Source organism: Numida meleagris, chromosome 5 (genome assembly GCF_002078875.1).
Source record: "Numida meleagris isolate 19003 breed g44 Domestic line chromosome 5, NumMel1.0, whole genome shotgun sequence".
NCBI classification, from domain to species: Eukaryota; Metazoa; Chordata; class Aves; order Galliformes; family Numididae; genus Numida; species Numida meleagris.
This window is the reverse complement of record NC_034413.1, coordinates 3,581,579-3,604,297: the sequence shown is the minus strand read 5'-3', so window position 1 is coordinate 3,604,297 and position 22,719 is coordinate 3,581,579. Positions and strand designations below refer to the sequence as shown.

The window sequence follows — 22,719 nt, the reverse complement described above, 5'->3', positions numbered from 1 at the left end:
ATTGGTTGCAACATGAGATTTGATTGACTGCCTCAGATTTAGGCTCATGCCATCCACACCCCTAAGGTGAGATGTACAACAAAGTTTTACTGTGCTGAAGAGAAATAAATCTTCACATTCAGAGCGTCTGCAGACTCTTATTCAAGAAAGAGATGCAGATTGAGTATAGCACAGCTGAATTTGCAGGAAGAGATCTTTCAGTGCTGAAGAGTTATTTTCAGCACTGGTCTTTGTCTCCTGCATTGATTATGGGTCCAGAACCAACACGTGGGAGATAAATGTTCTCCGGGTATTTCCAATGGTCTTGCCAAGCATTTTTAGCCTCAGCATGCTGCAAAACAGTGGGCATTCACAGTTATGTTACTCTGATTACCATCTTGTTCTTTTTACACATTTGATTTTACTTGATTTTAGCAGCTGCTACCTCAAGTTGATTTAAAGTGAGAAACATATTCTTTCCACCATCTGAAACCTAATACTTTCTGTCACTTCACAAATGGTAGGCAGTAGGAATGGCTAAAACTTGTGAGCTGTGAGAGATCAGCTGCTAATTTAAGGATGCCTTTGAGGGATGAATAACATTATATGGAATAAATAGAACATGCAGAATATGATGCCTTCAGTACCCGTTCATCTTATGGTTTGGTAAAATTTATCTGCTTGCAATAGTACAACAAAAGGATATCTACTAGAATCCATTTGATACACCTTCATGCTTCAATAAATAAGCAGCCTTTCTGAAGAGAATTTGTTGATGCAATACTTAAACACAATATTGTTCTGACAACTCTAGAGTGTATGCTACCAGTTGCTCTTCTGATTTTTAATGACTGGAAAAGGGATTTTCCTCCACCTCCAAACTGAATTTTCTCCATAAACTTGGTTATCTTAACCCTGTCATCTGAAATTTGCCATCGTGACTCATATATGGTACCTTCTCCATGAGACGTGCATTAAAACGGATGGAAAAACATTTCTCATCTGCACGTAAGTACCGTGTAAGTACTTCTTCATGAATAGGGCATTTCATCTTTCATCTAGTGCTGAGTGCATGAAAGGAAACATACACAGCTGCATCCTGAAAAGACAAACTGAGTACTGGAGTCTGTCATTAAAGTTTCTTGTAAATTCAAACAAAAATTAGTCAACAGAAACTATTCATTGATACCAGATCACAACTGTGGCTTTGTCTCAATACTTAAAGAAATAAAATAAGTGTTCCAAGAGTAGCAGTAACTTTCATAAATGTTCAACAATTTACATTCTTTAAGTGACGATACAGCAGATAAATCTCAGTCAGTGAAAGTACCAAGAAAGTACACATTTGCTCCAAGCTGAAGTCAGTTCAGGGCCTGAAAAGGTCCAAGTATCATCCAGTACGTGCTAATTAGTTATCTCTGTAAGCATAACATGGTACCACCACCTAAAATTCCTCCAGGTAACTTGTGGCTACAGCTAATTAGGCAATTAGGTTTTTTGATGGATTACATAGTTTTCAGTGTCTTAGGAAAGTGTTTATCCTGGCATACGTCAAGCAACATTTCCTTCCAAAGCCTTCTACTGATCCTCCTAAGCACTTCACCAAAGGCTTAGCCCATGCTGTTCATCTATGCCACATGTGCTTTAACTACACAGAAGTGATACTAATTTCTACCAACCAGCTTACGAGATGCTCTCTTTCTGGAAAAGCCTTGTATGGCTGCTATCTGTTAACCATTGATAGCAACGTGTAACTTCAGCAGCAGAGCACGTGATGGATGTGGAACCTAATGCCATTTGATAATGGCTTAAACGCTCGTTATCATCCTCTCATTTCTTCAGATAATCACAGCTAAAGGATAACACTCAGACCACAAACTTAAGAGGAAATTCAAATATCTTCATTTGCCAATACCTACTACTACTACTGGAAAGAAAACACTCTTTTATCAGCCTCTCACAAATTCACTGCTCTTGAAGCAGCTTTCGTAGCTCAGTAAACTCCAGCCCAGTGATCTTGTAACTGCACAAAGATTCCAGTTTACAATGAAATAACAAATAAAACCGCGCTGTGTATGGGACCAACCTGTTCCCAGTAAGTACATGCTGTAATATCCAGAACAACAATACCATAAATCTGCTCCTCATCCACTGGGTCACTGGCTCCTTGGACTTGGCCATGTGCTCCTATAGATTCTGCCCGTGTTTGGTTTTGCTGTATTTGTTTTCCTCTTGGAAAGAACACAAGCACAAATGCGTTTGTGTGCTTTATGTCGCACTTAGCTGGAGTGCAGACTGTGAACAAGCAAGATAAAAATCTGAGAACTTTCTTTCCATGGAAAGAAACCAGGAAAAAAAAAAAAAGAGAACAAACACCACCTCTGCTTATGGATGAATGCACCAAGAAAAACCTGGCATGCATCCTCCACACCCTTCCTTTTCTGTAAGGTTTTCTCTAACATAAAGGCAGCATTTAGCACAGCAGTCCAGACAGTCTTTATCTGTGGCTCAGAGGTCAGCCAAGGCAAGCTCTCCAAGAGAATCTTTTCCCAATGGAGATGTCAAGTAATTAAGTCACATATGAAGGGCTCAACACTCACTTTTTAAAGCTGTGCATTGAGAACATGAAAAAAAACCTCACCCTTAACCCAGCCCTACTTGAGCACCAGGGGGAAGCTCAGAAGAGGACAGAGCTTCCTTTAGACACTGCAGTCAAAATCAAGACCTGAAGTAGTTATGGAGCTCTGGTTCCACTTCCTGTAATGAATCATTTACTGAAGCAAGTCACAGAAAAATGGAAAGCGACACAAGTTCTAGCAACCAGCTTCTCAAGAACAGATGCGAGACTGAAATGAGAACACAAAAAGCTTAGTTTCTATTTCAATTTTTCTGCCATTAGAGTATTGACGTTACAAAACTCCAAAAAGAACGAGAAGCACCTCCATAAAACATCTCAAGAAATGTTTTGTGAGGGCCTATAAACTCCAACTTTAGCCAAATTAATGTATCTAATCAAAATCAGCTCCAGCAAAAGCACCTCCTAAGTGCTGAAATACATTTCCAGCTGTTAGCTTTCTTTTTTTCCCAATAGTATTTGCTCTTCCGCGAGTTAAAGACAATTCTTTGATTTTATGAGCTTAATGCAACACCTTAATTTAGGTTGTTAATGCATTCAAGGCCTTCAGACACCCAGGAGACTCAGATGGCATCAGGAGCATACTGATGCTTTAGGAGGGATATTTCTTTCTTTCTTTTTTTTTGTTTTTAATGTGAAATAAACTGTGAGTTCCTTAATATAAGTCTGCAGCAAGGACTACACTGAAATAAAAGCTTAAGAGGGTGTCTTAGGGCTAGAAGAGATGGCCTCCAAGCCCATTTATGGTTTCTAAGCACTACTATACAATATGAATAATGTCACCATGAAAAACCCCTAAAACACTGTCCATAAATGACAACACAAGCATTCTAGGAAAGCAGGGTTCATTTCTCAAGCAATACTCATGGCTACAAAGCAAGGATAAATAGAATGCGCGTGTGTTAGGCAGATAACGGTGTGGAAATATGCTTCAGTTATGGCGCATTTGGCAGTGAAAGTGCAAGCTATAGCTGATGCATCAAACTTCAGCTCCAGGGATGGCCCTTGTTTTAGTGCCTCAAGTCCAGAGAAATGTGAAAAATGGGCTCCGTGGTGACCTGCTCTATAAATAATGCTATTGAATTACGCCTCCAGCTTTATTAAGGGCACCAGAAGGAGTTTTATGGTTTCAGAAATACAGCATTGTACAACTTGGTTTGTGCTTGGTTTCCTTTAATGCTTTCCACCCTCAAGAATGCTGTTAACAAAACACTGCAGAAGGTTGTATCAATCATTGTCTTCCACAAAGATCACTCCACGCCCACACCTAAAGTCAGCAACATGCAATAAAGTGCCGCTAAACGCCACGACTCTCATCACAGCCCCAGGAGGGTGACTCAGCAGCCAGCAAGAGCCATCTCAGAAATAGCAGCCCCATGGCACAGAGGTGCAAAGCCAATCCTGTCACCCCTCTGTGTCTACAGACACCTCCAACACCAGGGCAGCCAGAGCCTCATCACCCACACGTGGGGGTCTCTCAATCCAAGCAGTGAGGCTGTCAGCCAAACTGGGCAGTTATTAAATCACTAAGTGCTTTGGTGCTCAACCCATGAGAACTCTCCACCTTTTGGCACTACCACTAGTGGTGCACCCAATGGGAAAAGATTTTCTAGTGGGCAAAAATGAAGCCTTCTGTAAAAGGCACTGTAAGTCACTCACCTGCTGCTTTTACAGCACCTAACCAGCGTGTGGAGAAATAAGGCAAGCTAGAAAGCCAACCATCCTAGTGCCACAGGAGAAATGACAGTCTCACCATTGACCATTCAATTTAATTTATAATTTTCCTCACTCATTTAAATCCTGGAAAATGCTTTCACTATCCAAAACTTTTGTAATCAAAGTAAGTGCCTCCACAAGTTCTGAATAATCTATAAATGCAGACAATTTCACAGTTGTCCTCACCAAGTGAAAAAATAAATTACATGCTGGTAATATTCTTCAGTTTATTTATTGCATAACTCAGTATCATAAATTAGACTTTGATAATAAAGCTAATCAAAACAAAGCCATACAATTATACATTTTTTCTTCCTTTGAAAATTATCCCTACATTTTCCTCATAGAGGATACTTGTACAGAGCTAAGCTAGGCCAGCAAAACCCATCTGGAAAAGACAAAATGCATCCTCCAGAAATGAACAATTAAAAACGTAAAGACAATATTCTCAGCTGCAAACACTTACGACTAAGCAGCAGACTTGGGGAGATGACAGAATGTACTAATGTGTACTCAGAGGTTTGATGAGACCCTCACGGTATGGACACCATTTTCTTTCATGGAGCATCACCCAGTAGCAGATGCCAGATGCGTTGCAGAGGTGCTCTTTGGTTTGTGGATAACAAAATGACTGAGTGCTGACATATTTCCTATATTGCCATATGGTGTAAAATGGTAGAAGTCCAAGAACAACCTAGATGTCCTTACTCACCATCTAGAATCCCACTACACAGGGATTGAGAGACACTAACAAAAATTCAGATAAGCATTGTACAAGATGGTCACTGGCAAACCAATCCCTAAATAAACCATCTAAGACAGCACTGAATCTCAGTTTGCCCTCGTTGCCACATTAAACCAGACAAATGTCAGTCTCTCTTCGCCATTAAAAGAATAAGCAGGTCATTTCTAGAAGGTAACGGTCAGGACGCGCCGCCTCCCGCAGCGCGGAGCATACAATGGGGTCACTGGGCCCAGCTGAGCGCCGCCCCCGGGCCCGCCCTGCCCGCGCTGGGCCGTCCCCCAGCCCGGCCGCGGGCGCAGGTGCCCTTTTCGGTACTACTGCAGCGAGTTCTGCAGCAAGGAAGCGAAACCCTCGGGCTCGTAAACAGCGCTCTGCTGAGACAGTGGAGCCCTTCATTAATATAATCAGTCTCATATTAGCTGCTAAAACACCAGTTTGCCCCATTTATTAGTCAACACCATTTCTCTTAAACAACCCTTTGTTCTTTGGTTTTGCTCAAGCACTGAAAAAGGGCAAAAAAAAAGTCTGTGTCATACACTCTTGCCTCCAGTTACTGAATACCATACTCAAGCGTATTTTTCATCACGGATGAAAAATGAAGGTAGGTAGTCTTTCACAACAGCTGCTCCTGAGGACCCCAAAGAAAAAGGTGAGAAACGACGTCGTTCACTTCAGACAATGGATTTATGCCTTCCAGTCTGCATGAGACACACACAACTATTATGACAGCAACCCAAAATGAAATTTAAGGTAGAAGAATTTAAAACATTAAAATCAAACAGAAACAAAATCAGAAAAGCACTAATTGCTCTCCAAAAAAATCCTGTTTTCAGTCTCTTTGCTTCAAGCCCAGTAACTTCAATTTCCACTTTCTCACAGCACTGCCTTTGGAAAGAACATAGAACCCAGAACATAAGCTCTTTGCTCAGCAGTGAGAATGAGCAATCAGCCATCATATCCTGCTCTCCGAGACAGCTTATGCTCATTGGGGTTGGGAGAATCAGTTGAGCACCAAGTGTCTCTTCTACAGTTTAGAACACATCTACCCATATGTACATTCTGCATTTAAGACTTAAAAACCGGATGATGAATTGCAGAGTTCTTTAACTGGATGCTGTTTTCTAATTTTAGAAGCGGCCCTTTCCCTGTCTTTGCATCCTTCCACCTTGTTTTCAGTCTCGCATGAGTTTTTGATCCATCTCACTGCTTTTAAATTGGCCAGAGATGAATAACAGGTAAACTCCTGGTTAAGGCATCTTTAATGATTGCACAGTTCATAATAAAAATCCATGTCCTTTCCATAAAATGTACATTCATCCTTCTGAAAATTCAGTAAGCCTATTAATTATGCTTTTAAGAAATGGATTTCAAAATGTCACTGCTGACATTTAAGGCTCATAAAAAATGCAAGTCTATCTTGTCTGTGAGAAACAGGTCCATACAATCTATTTTAAGATGAAAATATTTATTAAGAAAGGCACTTGCCAATTATGAATACAAACAGGAACAAACCCATTTAGAGCTGGTTGCTATCTTTCTTTTTTTAATCTCTACACACGAGGACACATTTCTCCCCAACACAGAGCACAAACTAAGTGACATCTGGTGGCTACAGGCTGTAATATAAGTAGGCAAGTCATGGCAATGCTGTTAACCATTTTGATTAAGTTTATTGCTTCCTAGTAAAGCTGTGAAGCTTCTTAGATGTTTTATTTATTTATTTTGACGTAGATACTTCCGAGACTCTCGTTTACTGTGATCCCCGGCAATGGTGACAACTGCTGTTAGCTAATTAAAGTGGGGTTGTCACATTCGCATCAGGAAAAGCAGGATTCTAAAAAGGAATTAGCAAGGCATGGCAAAACAGCACTGAGGTTTAGCCAAGCTACCCCAGTGCACATCGCAGAGCCAGGGCATAAGGAAAGGTTGCACACACACAATTTTGAGAAAGAAATCATTCAAAGCACTCTAATTAATTAATACTAGCTCAGATTTTTCCAAACTGTTAGATTTTGTATTGTTAGCTTTAAAACCAGAAGAAATAGATATGATTGTTATGCTGGGTTTAGCAACGTACTGGTAACTAAACCTGTAACAAACCTGGAAGTCTTTCCTCTTTTCATCCCTTCTCAATCCTCAGCGGTGGTCACATCTAATCCATCCATGCCCTCTGCACCTACACCTGCAGTCCAGGTGAGGCAATTAGAGCTGCCCTTCCAACTCCTGCAGCCAGAAACATCTTTCCCTTTCAGAAAATAATAAGCCTCTCTTGGATGATCAGCAAAGATGCGGTCAGCTACAGTTAAAATTACAAAAATGCCATCAGCACGCTTTCAAAGCTTGTGATATCAATCTCTCCAGTAATAAGTATTTACAGAAAAAAGTCTGTAAGCACTATCGAGCAAAAAATCAGATGGAATATAAACAGAGTCTAAATATTTATCAGCAAAGGAAGTTCAAAATTATCTCTGCAAAATAAAGCGGATGGCAGGCTAAATCCAGAGCCAATGAGTGTTCTTCGAAGGATGTGCTAGGAGGAACTTCATTCTCAGTTTGACATCACTAAATCAAATTAATTCCTTCCTCCTATTCAATTACTACATAAAAATCCTTGGTGCCAAAAGGACAACACTAAAAATGGCCCTAAGACCATTCCTGAATGCTGTCCCACGCAAAAGACTGCCCAAACTCCTATACACACAATGCAACAGTCTAAATAAAGAGGTGGATTCTGGAGGTTGCCATCACTTTTAGGGCCTAAATATCCATAGCGGGGAAGTCCACCTGCACACCCAGCTTCCCTTAGTACTAAAAGCTGCACAACTCTGCAGTACCTCAAAAAAAGTGGACCACTGGCATGGAGCTGGATCAGGAGAGGGTAGCACAGTGGGCTGGGGAAAGGCTGTGACTCAGAGGGCGGTGGGCACAAAACAGCTGCCCAGGGCAGGGGGCACAGCCCCAAGCTGCCAGAGCTCAGGGAGCAATGGGACACCGCTCTCAGACATTAGGTTCGGATTTTGGCCAGTCATGTGGGGAGCTGCGGGTTGGACTCGATGATCCATATGGGTCCCTTCCAGCTGAGGATATTCCCTGATTCCATGATAACACCATCACTGCTATATCATTTCAAATGAAAACATCATCCCCTTTCACATGCTCTCATCCGCAGCAGACATCATTTTCACCTTCAGACTTCCCAGCTGAACTAAGGAACATATGCACAGAAATCTACAGCTGCATGACTCCAGCTCCAGCAACTCATCAAGAAAACTTTTTAAGATCTCATTTCAATTTATTTTTATTTTTCAAATCCTGGCATGCTTAAGTCAGCAGGAAGAGTTTTCATTGATTTCCATGAAGCCAGAAGTTTATCCTGAGAACTGCTGTGCTGGAATGAGCGCAGCATTTATATTACCTAATTTGAAACCCTGTAATTTGTTGTTAAATGCAGCTTAATGATACTGGCTACTGCAGAATTATTTGTTATCTTTAAAGATACACAAATAAAGTTATTAAAATATTGCAATGTAACATTTTTAGGGATTATGGTTGGGAAAGTCTTGTTTCAGTAACAAGCAACTGTTTTTAATGCACATGTTCTCATAAAATTTCACTTTAATTTCTAATACTGAAAAGCCTTATAAAAAAAATTGCCTTGGCAAAGTATCAAGGAATTGTAATAGTCCAACAAAAGCCATTGTTGGTATTTACATGGTTACATGTTATTTTGAAAGTACATTTTTCTGTACTTTTGTCATTTATTATCCAGCGTAGCAGTATAGCAAGACGAAAACCTACAAAACTGGAGGGATTACTGCACCCACTTAATGGCTACCATTAAAAGACAAAGCTATTAAATCACAGCAGAAGCTTTTTATGCGTTCCACTGTATTACACCAAAAACGAGTTATTGCAACATTGAAACTGTGATTTCAAACAAGAATACTGTTGGGTTTTTTTTGAAGCTGTAGGCAGATATATGCAGCAGATGACTTGAAGCCACCTAGGAAGGATACCTTATCCAAAGAGTTACTGAAACCTGTTTTAAAAAAAAAACAATAATAAATAAATGCAGAGGAGACTTAAGCTAAAGATTCCTTATTGTCACTGTTCAGCAGAGTCAAAGGCACCAGAGAACACTCCAGTCCACTCCTGATTCACATGGTCAATACTGAACTTCTCCAAAACAACTGGAAAATATTTTCATTGCCCACAGTTTGGAAGAGCCAAATTCTGGTTTCCCTGACATCACAGAATCATAAAGTTTGGAAAAGATCACCAATACCATCAAGTCCAAACATCAACTCATCACTACCACTCTCACTAACACCACGTCTCTCAGTGAATACCAAGAGCTGAGCTGCTCCTGGCCAACTCCAATGCAAGATAAACCCATTTGGGATTTCCATGGATACCAATATATAATCCATTTTACTACACTGAGTATTTTTAATTTGGCTGCTTTCCTTAGCGATGTTCCAAGTATCTCCTCTGAAGAGTTAAATGCTTCCGTATTTAAATAGCCTGATGGTAGACAAATCAATTTTTCCTCCCTCCTGTAATGAGAGCATTGAGCTTAGGTTCCACTGTTCTTTTCTGTTCACCTCTCACATCTCATTTCTTGTTCAAACTGTTTTAAAGCTGACATAAATAGCTTTGAAAGTAATTCTAATACTGAATGTCAAGAGCAACAGTGGTTTCATTCTGATTTATTCTTATCTCTTCCTCGGGCAAGTTAATCCTCAACCTGAGATACTGTTTTCATAGCTCTATAATTTATGATTTCTTTTTTCATCTAAGTTATTTTCTTTATGAATAGGTCCAACGAGTTGCTCAAGGCCTGAAGCTGTAATAATCAATGCCGAAGTGCTCAAGAACAAGTTTTTGTCCTTTTAAACAGAGACAACTGTAGCTCTTGCAGTAATTGCTCTTGGTAGCTTTTCATCCAGTGAAACTCAGTCACTTGATCTGAGCTCTGCGCTTGTAATAGATGCAAAAACTACTATCCAAATATCATGGTTAGAAATCCACAGAGCCACCAAACTCCAAACTAGCAAAGAGTCCCTAATCCTGAAGCAAAGCTGCAGACTGTGAACCCATCCTCCTTTGTGGAGTTGACCTGCCATCAGCTCTGCATGTGCTCAAAGCCTGATGCACACACGCAGCCTGCCCCTCTTCCACTTCAACAAAACAGCATCCAAAATGCTTTGCAGAAATGACCCCAGGCAATTTTCTAAATTCTCTGCAATCAAGTCAAAAGGATCAGCTCTACAGCAGTAGTCTACAAATGCTCTCACCATGACTGCAGAGGGAAGAAGAGCACAACCCTTGGCATCCCACTGTGAAACAGAGCTACAAAGAACTGAGCTTTAGATATTCCTTAACAGTCTTAGAAATTTTTAAGTTCTATTTTACTTAATGTGAAGTAGACATTGTTAATGTTATCTATTTAATATCCATATAGTTCTGTCAGAAGACAGATTTCTGATCTAACAAGTAGCCAAAGTCCAAGAGGTTGGAAAGAAGTACTAGATAAGCCACACGATGGCCCTGCAAAAGTGTTGGCTCTAAGACTTTTAAAAAAAGACTTTTCAAGGGATGAAGCTTCCTAGGGAAGAGCTTGCCTTGCAGGCAAACCCATCTCATTACATGATAAATATTCCTAATATTAAATGATCCCTCTTGATTTCCTCCCATTTCCAGCTTTACACATTCAAATCTCCTGGCTATACAAAACAGTCTTTCTTCTTTGGATTAATAAATTCTGGTATTCATAGGCCATTACATCCTATCTTAGGCACCACACAGTTAACACTGCACTCAAATGCACAATTTAAGGGTCTACAATCCAGGTTCTACACTGACTCCTGCATTTTAGATTGCTTCTAGGGGGTGGATTAAAAGCCCAAAGCTGCACTTGGATTGGGGCTGCCTGAAGGACTCTCTGCAGAGCAGTTTCATTCTGGAGAAGGGCCAGAGTGCCACCTTCTAGTAAATTGTGGGTACCATACTAGATATTATGTCTTTCCATCTTTCACTTCCATCTTAGCATGAAATTCCAAAGCCTGTGGCATTTCCCTACCACTCATTTGGATCCAGTAACATGAAGAGGCAATGGGCTGGTGTTGTCAAATCCCTGACTCCGGAGTGTAGCCACAGGAGGATACAGAGGGGACAATCAGCCATCGCTACCCAACTAGATTTCATTTAAATTTATTTCTTCTTGCTAGGCATCAAGCATTTCACCTGGTTGCCTCTTCTTGACAAGGACACCATGCACCTCCATGTCACGTTTGCAAGCCACATCTAACAGCTGCTGAAAGCCAGGTGTAATATAAATTAATAAATATTCCACAGCAAAGCTACGTTAACTGCTTGCCCCTAAAGTGCTGTTTAGTGGCATGTCGGGCACAGCTGTGTAATCAAAGGATTACAGAGCTCCCATTGCAGCGTGTCTGCTGCTCTCCAGCTCCTCACGAGCCTTCCCATTTCCCTCGCGTGTAAAAACCAAACCGAGCAACTGGGGTAGAATTGTAATCATGTCCTTCAGATCAGAAGCACAAATGGAAAGGTCGTACAGACAAACAGCCAGTGTGGCTGAGTGCACAACGTGCTTTCTATTAGATACACACACACAGCCCAACGTATTTTTAGGGGAGCGGGTCAACAATGCTACACATAACCAGGCAGTTTTAGTGAAATCGCAGTAGAAGCGGAGAGATCAGTGTAATTCAGGCTGCTTTGAGATAAGAGCTTGTGGGAGCTTACAGATCCCATCCCCTCATGTGAATAGCTGTATTTAGACTCCAATCTGGCACCACAGTTCTTCAGTTAAAAAACAACAACACTGCACTCCACTAAATGCATAAATAAATAATACTAATTTGTGGGGAAAAGCACTGAAAATTATGTTCTTTTATTGGAAATCTACCTTATTTTTCCACCGTGGTTTGCATTCTTCAGCCTAGCAACAGAACTTCAGCCAAGAAGTGTGGTGGGAACACGAGGTAAGAAGGAAAATGGGTGGGGTGGGGGAGGACTGAGCCTGAAGAGAGCAAATAGGGAGCCCAGCTCATGCCAGGGGTTCTCCTGTAAACTCTGAGCTGTTGGAAATGGGGCAATTCACATCACTTGAGTTTTCAGAGCAGCACTGAGTGATTTAACAGCACATTTCCTTGCAGTTTCTGGTGGCAGGATACGTAGCCCTTAAGGACAGAGTAACTGCAGGTGTAATTAAGACCTAGGAGGTAGAAGGAGTATATTGGCACCTATTTAAGTCATGGCTCTCTTCGCCTGAGTGATGCATAGGTACTGAAAGAGCAGCACAGCTGGATGTTCCAGCTCCCTGAGTCAGTAGGCCATTTGGGCACCATCAGCTGCTGCTGCTGCCTCATCCCTAAAGAAGGTGTCTGAACAATGTTTAGAACACAAAATGTGAAGGTAACACAGTGCTGAGTTACAGCTTCTTCAAATGCTGCATCTTTGAACTCAACAATGGAAAAAATTTAATAATGAGGAGGATCCCCTATCCAGGCAGCAGAGAGATTTTGGTTTTGTTTTTTTTTTTTTTTAAAAAAAAAAACCTTACATGGTGATGGGGATGTAGGATCATATTCAACACTGCCCCATGGACACTGGGAGCTTGCTGCCACCCACCTAACTAGTCCCACTTGGGGATTTCAGTGCTGAGATACCTTCCATCCTTGAGAACAAGTAGGATGCCCACTGAAATAACCTGGGCTCCAATCTGTGCCCACTGAAATCACCTGGTTCTCGTACAGCTCCTGGCACAGGTGTCTGCTACCAGCCCAGAAAAGCAAATATCACCCTCAGTGACACTTCAACAAGGTCTGAGACTGTTATGGGGTGCTGGGAGACACTGGGAGGTCATTAGCACGGAGGATAAATCACAAAAGAATAATTTGTCAACTGGTATTAGAATTGCTCATCCCAGTCTGTGATCATTTTTGTACATGAATGTATTTACTTTGTCCAGAGGGCCAATGACTTTCCGGCTACTTCCATTTTTCCCACCATAAAAACCTGCCATGTGTTTCAGATTACCTTAATTTGATAGTTACCCAGCCTGTTTCTAGCAAATCAACCCATTCCAGCCAGTAACTACAGAGCAATATTCTGTACTTTAAGACAGCTCCAACATCATGCTACCTCCAGGTACAAATAGCACAATGTCTGTGTTGCTTAAAATAGCGTTAAAATATCAGCAGGATCTCATTTGCCTCTCTTTGATTATGCCCACATAATCCCATCCTTGCTAATGCTGTGAGTGGATTATATAACTTTATCCTTCCACTTCAACCACACAAAATAATCCAAACACCAGAGCCCGCTCCAGCCTGCTCATTTGGAGTTTCCAGATAACTCCTTTTTGTTTAGCAAAGAAGATAAAATCCATTACTGTCTTCCACTGCATTAGTGGAATTAAGTGTTTTGTCATGCAAATCTCCACTGCTTCATCATGTTCCTGTTCCAAACCCTTAAATAAAGCACTCTGAATTTGAGATTAGTCTTCCTATTACAAAATTTGAACCATAAAACTGTTTTGTTATTGATTTCAGAACTGCACGTTGGCTGCACTTGCAGGCACAGGATCTAAGTGCCATTTAAAGGGAAAAAAATGAATTCGTTTCCCTACTAGATCTCCACAGAGGTAGTTTCATCCTTTCTGCATTCAAATTGATTTTGTTCCTGGTGGCACGCAAAGAGCCAGATGAGTACTCTGACTCAGTGCCCAACAGTGGGATGGCACCAGCAGCAGAGGAGCTCTCAGGCCAAGAGATGTGGGACAACATTTTGATCGCTGTCAAAGAGAAGCTCCAGGACAGCTATTCCATCAGCATTAACAGTTTAAGAGTATGTATATATAGATGTATATATATGTGTGTGTGTGTCTCTCTCTCTCTATAAAATATTTGTATCAATTTATATAAATAGCATAGATATAAACATATACATAAATCCACAGAGATGCTGTGACATCTCACTAATGGAAATTTCCCTTCTTGCCAGAGATCAAGCATTCCCCAGTTAGCATGAAGTGCAACGCTGTTCATTTAGGCATCTGTTTACGCCCGTGAGCACAGAAAATTTTCAGTAAAACCTTAAAAATATTTACCCTTCACCAACAGCTCCAGCAAACTTTGAGTTCTAGCCTGCAATCTGCTCGGCTGAGCGCTCTGCTCTTTTCTTGCTCACCGCACACAAAAGGCACACGTTGGTTCTTTGGATGCTCACGATTTTCAAGAAGCGAAACCTTCCTTATGTCATATGCAAATAAATCAATAGGAAGACACCGTTAGGCCAAAAACCATAGAACGCAATTAAAAAATATATTACCTTTCCATATCTGAAAGTTTGGTCAGTGCTGAGACGTGCCATCTAAGAACTATCCTCTGTCATCCTGCACTATCATCCCAAGGCACTGCAGAGTAGGGCTGTAGTGTTACAATGAAGCAGCTGCAGGAACACAACCAACCAACCAAATCCCCAACAACTCACCCTTTAGGACACCGCCAAAGTTCGGATGGAGAATTGTTGCTGAAGGTCCTCTCACCATAATAACCCATCCCCGATCCCTGACTGCGCTCTCAGCAGACGCGCGCAGGAAGCTATTTTTACCAGCCAGCAGCTCGCATTTAAGAAATACCCCTCTTCGCCTAAAAATACGCAGCGGTGAATGGCAACATCCATCCACAGCTTCATTCCAGAGATGCGCTGCCCGAATGGGATGCAGCTCTCCCAAACAGCCGATCTCCCAAACCTCAGCGACCGGCGCAGCGCTTCCCCGGCACGGTGAGAGAGGAGCCGACAGCAAATCTTCGTCACCGTCCCCAGAGCAAATCCCATTATCCTTGTCACCATCCCCTCGGCAAACCCCATTCCCCGCGTCCCGCGTGCGGGCACTTCCCAGCGGCTGCAGCCCTGGGATCCCCCCAACACCCACCCCCGGTGGGGGAGACGCTCCCAAGCCCCACTTCCCAAGGGCGGGGGGTACCGGCACGCTTCGCTCGGAACCCGCGGTGCCTCCGGGTGGCGGCGACGGTGGCAGCACCGCACCCCCGGGGCCGCCCCCTCGGGGTTCCGCGGTGCGGGCTGCGGGCTTCCAACTTCCCGCAAAGTCGCCGCCGCCTCCAAACTTGGGGAGAGGCGGCCCGAGGAGCCCCGAGCCCGGCGGGGATTCTCCTACCTCCTTCTCCCGCTCCGCCTGCCCGCAGCCGGGAGGCGCGCCTGCAGCTCGCTCCGTCCGCCCATCCGCGCTGCGCCCGCCGCCTACTGCCCTGCGGGAGGGGTGGGGGGGGAGGAGGAGGAGGAGGAGGAGGAAGAAGAAGGGAGAGGGAGGGAGCAGCCCCGCGCCACTCCTCGGCCGCGCTGCGTAGCCCGGGAGGAGGCGTGCTCTGCTCCGCGGGGGAGGAGGTCCCCAGCAGTGCCTCCCCCCCCCCCCATACACAAACGTATACGCGCTCCGACCCGCCGGGAGGAAGCGTTCCGAAGGAGATGGGCTTTTCCCGTGGGATCCCGCAGGAAATTCCGTCCCTCCCGAGCAAACGGTGCGGAGAGGGAAAGCGGCATCGCAGAGCGTGGCGGGGGGGGACAGGGAGAGGTAGACCCGAGAAGGGACGCGGCTCGGGTCGGGTCCCCATCCCTCCTCACAGTATCGCCATCGTCGATTTTGTAATGAAATCCTCTCAAGCACTGATTAAGAAGCCAAAAGCCAGTACTCACTAAGTACAACGTTCATTCACTGTAGAGAGGACGCTGCCGCGTGTACACAAACATACATGTTGATGCGAATGCACAGCCCGTTTATTAAACCATCCACAGAACATGTGCACGTACCTTCTGGGACACAGCACGCTGCTTCACACAGCACTTATCCCAATGTGTGCAGCCGGTGTGTGTGCTGGAGGAGCACAGCTCTCCGCACCGCCCTCCTGACGCTGCACGAAGCCTCGGATGGGCTTCAGTCCATGCACTTCATGCTCAGCAGTGTTACTGCCAACAAGTTGATGTAATGAAGCGTGAGTTAAACGTGAAAATAGTGCGTTTCGGGACAAGGTTTTCTCTTCCAGCGTTGGTTATAACTTTCGGAAGCATCTCTAACAAGCAGTTGTGGGAATATCCTTTGAAGTGAAACCATAGTAATCATAGTAAAATACAAATTTAATAGTAAGAGAAACCATATGTAATGTAATAGTAAAATACAAAACAGAGCCTTCCAAGCTACACTTATGATTTGGAGCCAAGCAGGTTAAAGATTTCCAATGGGTGATTGATTATACACCGGTAAGACCACATGTTGATAATTAAGGGAGGGACTCCCTTAACACACATCCACAGATTTCCTTCCACGAGGTGCATGTGGGCTCTGGATGGATCAGAGAACCTCTGCTCAGGTCGCGTTGGAATCTCACTGATTTTTCATTGTAAAATCCTCCCGGAGCAGAACAGCTGACTGAGGGAAACCTGTGACTTTGGGAATATTCACACACACCCCTCATTCCTGCTCCGGGTTAAACACGCTGCCCTCCATGGCCTTTTTAGGCCCCGTGAGATGCTCTGAACTGCAATTACACACAGCTAGATCTCTGCATAATTATACTCCCTTCCTTCCTTTTTATGTATTTTAAACAATTTCTAAGAAATGTCGGGAAAACAAGATCTTTGTTCCTTGGGGAATGCTCTGTAGCACTGTTCCCTACCGACAGCCACCTGGAGTCAATGTTTCCCTGCAGCGTCCACAAAGTCCCAGATGATCCCTGAAGGCTGTGTCTTCACAACGTATTTTCAGTGCTATCAGGTGAGGTGGAGAGGGAAATCCAACGTGTTTTGCCATCATGAGTCACTCTCCAGCAACTAATTATGTTATCGTGGGCAATTATACTTGGAAAAAAGAGCAATCAGAATAAATAATTTATAAAACCAAGGCTGGACTTTAATTCTCATGATTCAAGATCATAGAATCATAGAAACACTAAGGTTGGAAAAGACCTCTAAGACCATCAAGCCCAACCCATCCCCACCATGCCCACTGACCATGTCCCTCAATGCCACATCCACCAGTCAATTTCAATAGAGAATTCAATAGAGAAATCATAGAAACATTGTCTATCAAGGTTGGTTTTCATAAAACAAAACCTCCTGACCTCTGCCTCTGTTCTTGTGATTTCTGCTGTTTTCCAGGCTCACCTTGCAACACAGAGGATCACCCCATTTCTCAAACAAGTTTGAACGTATCCCTTAGTTCTGAGCAAGCTTATCTAGCAAAAAAAAGTGGGAGAGCCCTCTTTCCCATTGAAAAGTACATCTGGGAGTGCACATGTAGGAAAGTGAAAGGTGATTTTTTAAGGCAAGGGAGTCTGTCCCTGTTGTCATCACAAGCTACTGACCATGCTGGGGCTGAGGCCTGGAGGAGAGGCCCACTGGCTGGGCTTGCCCACAGCAGAGCTGCACATTTACAGCCAGGTGTAACTCTCATAAACAAGTTGGAGTGTGTCCTCAGAGCACAAATCTGATGGGATGCTAATCTGGGGAAACGGACTGCTCACAGTGTCAGCATCTTTAGGCTACCCTCACAAACAGAGGTGGAAATGCTGATGTTTCTGCTCTGTGCCTCATGCACTGAATGGAGAAGTTCATTGTCCATAACTACCCCAGAAACTTTTGCTTCCTGTTCCTGCTGCTCTTGAGGAGCCCTTCTCCCATGACCTCCCACCCCCAGGCACAGTTTCCAAAGCCTTTCTCAAGGCGTTTTGCTGCTAGGTACCAACACATACTCATGCCCTCACTTCAAACTCTTCTCTCACCAGGATCTGATGAAAGTTGTAACAGGGAAAGTGAATGGAGAGTTTCCACCCTCCTTGTGCCATGAGCTGTGAGGAGCAAAGAATCATAAAATCACAGAATGGTTAATGTTGGAAGGGACCTCTGAAGGCCATCTGGTCCAACCCCCTGCAGTACACAGGGACACCCACAGCTCCATCAGGTGCTCAGAGCCCCAGCCCCTGACCTTGGCTGGATCCAAAGAGAAAGGGCAGAGAGCCCTGATCTGCAGGAGCTGGCAGGTTGGGACTACCCCCTGGGTGGGGACCTCTGGCTGCAGCTGGGTAGTTTCCATGCAGTAAGCCCAAAGAACCACAAGGTGATGTATATATATACACATCATAGCAGTTTTAGAAATCACAGGGCTGTGCTGCTGATCCGCTCTGCTGAGCAGGGCATGGCCAAGTCCAATTTCATGCCGACATTCAATCCTGTTCAATGCACAGCTGCTTTCTAAGACAGGCTGGGGTCAGGGCTGCCACACCGTGGCATTTCTTCCCTTTCAGCACCTCTTCCAACTGCACAATGGCTCTACAAGTAAATTAGAGAAAGATTTATTCTTCCTTGTGAACTGTTTTCCTGTTAAAATATCGGTACAGCTCTCACTGGAATTAATGGAATGTGTATGTTGTAAAGAAATATGTTATTACTTTTATTTTCCCCGTGGTATCCTGGCAACAGATACATTCTTAAAATTCAGATCACTGGTTTCATGTCTTAAACATCCTTTGGTGCTGGGTAAAGGGTATCTCAACCTTCAAAAACTCTGAACATCTCTTTGCTGTTTTCCCAACTTGGCATTGGGAGTGATGCCTCTTTCTCATACGTCCCTGGACTGCATCTAGGAGTTCTCTCTCAATCTTTAATTGAAGACAATGGGATTTTTTTACTATTATAGGCAAAAATTAATACCAAAGCAGGGTTAGATAAACGTATTGGAATTTAGTTTCCCACAAATGGTCTGTTAGACTTTAACGATGTATGTTCAGAGCCAGTTTCCCTTTGCCTAACACCATCCTTTTATCCCAAGTGGTATGTCCTTCAGCGCCCTAAATAATTCCTTTTTATTTGTGATATTTATGCCCTCCAAGTACTTGTTGAAGGGTATCGTTTCCCTCTTAGTCATCATTTAGCCAAGTGATTCATATTAAGTTCCTTTAATCTTCGCTCATAACTCAGTCTCTTCAGACCCTTAATCATTTTTAATGCTCTTCTATGAATTCCTTCCAATTTGTCTGCATCTCTCTGGCAACGAGGTACCCAGAGTTGAATGCTGTATTTTAGGCATGATCTCCCCACAGCACTACAAAAAACGTTACCTCCTGCTACTTTTATCTACCACTCATTTAACAACATGCTGGAATCACGAAGTAGCCAGGAATCAATTAAAATAAATTTTAAATGGTTCAGCGCTCAGAATTACCATAATGCTTTTGTGGCTCCACATGCAACAAGAAGGCTTGGAGCCGGTTGAAGCCTGCTGCTTTTGGAAATACGTGCCTTTAGCTCCTAGGGCAGGCAAAGCTTTTCAGCCCAGTGTGTGCTCAGCTCTGTGATCCTCTAAGAGAATATGAGCGAGGGGTTGGGATTTAGAAGAAGACGGAGATGGGTTCAAATTGGCACCAGAAATAGCTCACGAGTGCCGATTTGCATTGCTCCTCCTCTCAAGTGTGTGGCACCAACCTAGAGCTCTTCACACCCATGAGACATCCACGTGAGCTGGCAGCCAAGGGACTCGACATTTGTTGGTTCCAGCTCTTACTTAAATTATTTGTTTTCCTGCAGAAAATAAGTCTTCCCATGTGCACAGCTCAGTTGTTGCCTATTGCTTTTGTGAGTGAGAAGGGAATAGTGTTGCTTGCTTTGTGCTGCAGAGTAATCTTTTCCCCTCTATGTTATATATTTAAAATGTCTCTCTCCAGGAACATTATAAAATTCACATCTTTCACCCCTGCACCTTTGGCAGGGAATTGTAGGTCACTGGGACATTCTGTGTGCACTCCACTGCCCAGCATTTCTCCTTCCATGTCATTCATTATTCCTCCTCCAGCTCCTGGATTCAAAATGAAGCATTTGAAATTTGATCAGGTAAAAACCAATACTTGGATTCTACCTCTCTCTTATTTTCTCAACTAATTTTGACCATTCTGCCTCAAGAAAAAATCAGATTAACTGTATACAATGTATAACATCTTATCAATGTAAGTTTGTATACCCTATTCTTTCCCTCTTTGCCATCTGTTCATGCCTAAAGGTAAGTTCCTTCCAAACCGTAACCTTCAACAGTACCCTCTGCATTGAAAAAAGATTGTAGCATGAACCTAATACACATTTAATAAATGTGCGGTCACAGAATCATAGAATCACAGAATATACTGAGTTGGAAGAGACCTGTAAGGATCATCGAGTCCAGCTCCTGGCTCCACACAGGACCAGACCATGCATGCATGTATGCATCTTAAGAATTAATCACGTTCTGGATAAACGTCTTGTATTGCTTTGGGGGAAAAAAATAACAATGAAATGAAAAAGACTGCTCCTTTTAGCCAAGATGTGTAAATATTTCAATCATTAGGGTTGTTTTGTTAATTGAAGTACTGGGGGAGTACGGCCACTCTATGGACTTGCCATTTGCTGCAATAGAAATCCTATGCATGAGGAGCAAATCCCACGCCTGCATGGGAGGGGGTGCAGGTGGTGCTCAAAGCTGGCATGATGCTGCTATCTGGCTATTCTGAAACTAGAGGGGATGAAATGTGGAGCCCAGCCACGGGCTGAGGCCTCTCAATGCTTTTGCAGGCTCTGGTTTCATCCTCAGGCAGCACTCCCTGATGGTGCTGGGTGCAGGGAACAGCATGGCCAGCACGGTTCCCATAGGTGTGAAGTCACGATGAGGTCAGTGCATGAGGTCAGCCGGCTTTTAGAAGAGGGTTTAGTTGAGCAGCGACAGCTCATGCCATTCTTCCTTCCCTCCAGGCCGGATGAGGGACCCTGACCCCGTCCAGCTGCAGGGTGATGCTGCCAGCACACTTTGCTGTGTTTGCCTTCGTTTTGTGTACACAAATAAAGTCATTTAACTTGCCAGACGTGATGTGAAAAACATCGAGCTGGATCGGCTGTCTTTACCTTCAAAGTTATGAAAACCATTATTAAGAAGATAAACCACATACCTCCTTGCTGACACACTGATAAATGTTTTCTCCAAGTGTAATTCTCTCTGCTAATTTCAGGAAAAAAATGAATATTCCTTTTTTTTTTTTTTTTTGCCTTTTTTTTTCTGCCTTTTTTTCCCCTAAGTCAGGCTTCATTACAGAGTCATTTCGACGTGCAATCATTCTTCCAGTACATCTGCAATGATAAAACTGGTAAACACTTTCTTATCTCATCATTTTTAATGACTGCCGTCACTGCAACAGAATTTTGACTTCAGGGGGAGCGCCAGAGGTGGCAGAAAACAGAGAGGTAGCATTCAGTCTGCATCTTATGAGCTAAAGAAACAGCATGGGAGGGATGAAACCCATACATAAATTACCAATTCTTACCGCGTGTTTTTTACTGATGAGTTTATACTCACACAGCTAAAACACAGCCATGTGCAAATCTAGAAGGGATCTCCCGCTCTCTCCTCGTGCTGATTACTTCCCCTCTCCCAGTGTTTAAAAGCTGGAGCACAGCAGCAGAGCCTCTGCGCTGGTAACATCTTGCTGAATCAGGCACCTTGGTGCAAAGCCAATTTCTCTCACTCCCGTGGTCTCGCATGAGAAATTACTTTTGTTGAATCGGCGTTGACCATTTAAAGCACAGCGCCCGTGACTCACAGGGTATTCCAAGAGCACTTCCAGATATCTTGATACTGTCTCAGTATTTTTACAGCCTGAACGTATTCCCCTGAGGTTTGTTTGTCTTTGTGTTCTTTTTTTCTCATCCGCGTTTCTAGGGGCTTTGCTGGGGGCAGGCGGGAGCTTCCCCACTGCGGGATGCTCACACCGTCTGGCACAGTCTTGTCCTTTCCAGTTCACCCACCTGCAAATTGGGAACAATAATCAGCACTTCAGGGGGAGTAATTCACACGTCTTGCTCAAGACCTGTAATGCTGGGCTCTCCAGTGGCTCAGCAGAGAGAAATAGCTCCTCATTAAGATGTTTTGGATGGCCATCTGATGGGGCCTGCTTCTGTCTGCTGATGGTAAGTTCTTAACTCAAGCACCTCAACATCAGACTCTTCAGTCTGTGCCAAACAATGCGAGCATCCTCTCTCATTTCTCATCCTTCAATCACTTCCATGCTCTGCTTTCCGCTGATTAACTCAGTGGCTTCCCACGTGTGCAAAGCTGAGCAAGTTGCAGGATGAAGGCCTTACATACCCCCAGTGATCAGAGAGGGTGAATGAATTAGTATTTCAACAGTGCTTTAACTGTGCTAAGCACAGTGAAAGTGCTATTAATTATCAATATGGTCAGTCATTATTATTCATTAGTGGTTACAGCAAACTACCAAGAACTGAGCTCTTTGTGTTTCAGTCTCAAGACTGAAACAGCGTGACATTGAGTAGGTCACTTTACCTCTCCCATCTTTATTCTTCATGTCATGAGGATATCTGCCCAATTCTTCAAGGTAATATGAACCTTAATTAGCTTTGAAAAGAGCTTTGGGAGCTTCTGGTGAAAAATGAAATATTAACGTCAGGCATTACTATGCAGGTTGTATGAAACACTTGGATGCCCAGGGAGGTCATGCAGTGCCCATCCTGGGAGGTGGTCAGGAACCATGGAGATGTGGCACTGAGGGACATGGTTAGTGAGCTT

At 43.5% G+C, this 22,719-nt stretch overlaps 1 protein-coding gene across 2 annotated transcripts in view; it reads right to left on the bottom strand.

Annotated features, from left to right (window-relative positions):
- The window catches only part of CHST15 (carbohydrate sulfotransferase 15), a 44,327-nt gene extending 28,917 nt beyond the window's left edge, over positions 1-15,410 (bottom strand). Inside the window, exon 1 of one of the 2 annotated variants that reach the window (XM_021398297.1) lies at positions 15,283-15,410. The gene's annotated coding sequence lies outside the window, so the exon portion shown is untranslated. Of the gene's footprint in view, positions 1-14,211; positions 14,354-15,282 lie in introns of those variants that run through there. The other variant, XM_021398299.1, reaches the window with a different exon arrangement.